General features: G+C 49.2%; 1 protein-coding gene across 1 annotated transcript in view; it reads right to left on the bottom strand.

The window, feature by feature from the left end:
• Positions 1 to 2,500, bottom strand: part of tgfb2 (transforming growth factor, beta 2) — a 42,179-nt gene that overhangs the window by 11,174 nt on the left and 28,505 nt on the right. The gene's annotated exons all lie outside the window — the stretch shown is intronic.

Raw genomic sequence — 2,500 nt, 5'->3', positions numbered from 1 at the left:
GGTCTGTGCTGCTCTCAGCAGGGGCTGTACTTGTGTGGGAGCCTCTGGCGCCCCGGCCCTGTGTTTGCCCCCACCTGTCCTCCACAACCTGCTCATTTGAACACCACCGCCCATGTGGAGAGAGAGCATCCGATGTGGTGAATAAAAGAAAGAAAGAACTCATTTTGGAGCCCTAGTGTGCGGACTTCTTTGTTCTTTTACTGTTGCCTTTTTTGAGTCCGGCACCTACTTTAAAACACTCAGATGTGCGCACCCGCTTTTACACTATGAGAGAGAGCATCCGCCCTTAAACAGCACAGGCCGGCCACTGGAGAGGGCAGCCCACCCAGAGACAGCCCTGGCATCTCATCTAGCTCCAGAGGCCAGAACTGAGAGGAGGGGAGAGGAGAGGAGAGAGGAGGAGAGGAAGGAGGAGAGAGGGAGAGGAGAGGAGAGGAGAGGAGAGGAGAGGAGAGGGAAGAAGGTAGAGGAGAGGAGATGGCAGAAAAGGGGAGGTGAAGAAGGAGGAGAGGAAATGGGAGGAGATTAGAGAAAAGAGGAGTAGAGAGGAGGAAGAGAGGAGAGAAGATGGAGAGGTGGAGTATGAGGAGGAAAGGGGAGGAAAGGGGAGAGGAGAGGTGGAGTATGAGGAGGAAAGGAGAGAGGAGAGAAGATGGAGAGGTGGAATATGAGGAGGAAAGGAGAGAGGAGAGGAGAGGTGGAGTATGAGGAGGAGAGGAGAGAAGATGGAGAGGTGGAGTATGAGGAGGAAAGGAGAGAGGAGAGGAGATGGAGAGGTGGAGTATGAGGAGGAGAGGAGATGGAGAGGTGGAGTATGAGGAGGAGAGAGGAGAGGAGATGGAGAGGTGGAGGAGGAGAGGAGAGAGGAGAGGTGCACTGCTAAAAGTTATGATCTTGAGTAAACACAAGCAGAACCAAAGATCATGACGTGCCAAAATGACAACACCACTGCCCTGCAGCAGGCTACTTAAGGCCAGGTCTCCCTGACCACCACTCTGTGCAAACACACCACCTTCTCCCCATCCCTTTCCCTTCCAATACATACTCTCTTCATGGACAGGGAGAGGCTGCCGAGTTGCCACCAGACCACAATGTTTACCTGAAAAACAGCACTACTTAATAAAGTGCTAACTTCACTTTCTAAAGTACTTTCCCGACATCAGCTATAGAGACTTAGCCTAGAAATCCAGACGCCCCTAGCAGCAGCAAATCTAATTTGCTGCCCAGGGTAGTCTAGCAACTCTCCGTAGAGCTTGGGAGCTCTACGGAGAGAGCTCCCAAGCTCTCAGAAATCACCGGACCAATCACATCGTGTATTGAGTCGGTGGGCGGGCTTAACATAATGATGACATTGCGACCGTTAAGCATCCTGCTACTTGAAAACAAGAAGATGATTCGTTTAGCGCTATCCTATTGCGTGGAGAGGGAATTTGAAAGACAACTGTTTCTCCCACCCCTCTGATTGAGCCCTGCCTACGGTGAGTGAGTTCCCAGACCCTAAATCTTGATCTGACAGGCTAATAGAGACTTACTGCAAAAGGAGTGTAAAAGATGCAAAACAAGCAGGCTGAACAATATCATGCAATTACACCAGGAGAAAAAAGCCAAAACAAAGGAGGAATGGAAAAAGTACGGATAACAATTCACCACAAGCAAAGGCGTCAGAGAGGGGCTTTCAGACACACACACACACACACACACACACACACATACATCAGTGAGGAGTGTGTGAAAGGAGGGGACATGTGGTTTTAGAGTATGCTGAAGAGGGAGGGTGTAAACAGACTCATCCAAACCGTCAGCAAAACACTCCCAACACACACACACACACACACACACACACACATAAGCCATCAGCAAGACACTCCCGACATGATTTACTGTGTGAGAACGAGTACAGCTACTGCTCCCCAGTCAATATACACCCAAAGCACATGTAACATACACACACACACACACACACACACACACACACACACACAAACTAAACAGCTTTTCCCAGCTGCCGCAGGCTGGATTAAGCACAGTAGTGCACTGCAACTGAAGCTGTGCAAATTGCAGAAGGACTTTTACAAGGTGTTGGTGTGGTGGGTTCATGCTTTCATGAAATTGAATTTCAACTCATTTTGAGGCAAATCTGTGGCCAGACATTGAGAGAGATAGCAATCTCACTCACACATATACGTAGGTCCCTAGCTCACAAACACACACATCTTTGATGGCTTGCTGCACTTTAATACAGATACAGACACATATGCAAACACACACATGCACACACAAATTACTGCTGTAAGTGTGTTTTGTCACTCACAGACAACACCACACATACGGACAGCCTGGGCAGGGCTCTAACCCACACACAAACACACACACACACACACACACACACACACACATAGGAGAGCAGGAAGGGATTGGATACTCCTCTCACAGCTCAGCACGGCTCTCACAATAACGAGTCATTATCAGAGTTAGCTGAGTATGGAAACAGGTTGCATGT

The sequence above is a fragment of the Sardina pilchardus genome, chromosome 6, assembly GCF_963854185.1.
Source record: "Sardina pilchardus chromosome 6, fSarPil1.1, whole genome shotgun sequence".
NCBI classification, from domain to species: domain Eukaryota; kingdom Metazoa; phylum Chordata; class Actinopteri; order Clupeiformes; family Clupeidae; genus Sardina; species Sardina pilchardus.
This window is presented reverse-complemented; position numbering and strand designations above follow the sequence as displayed.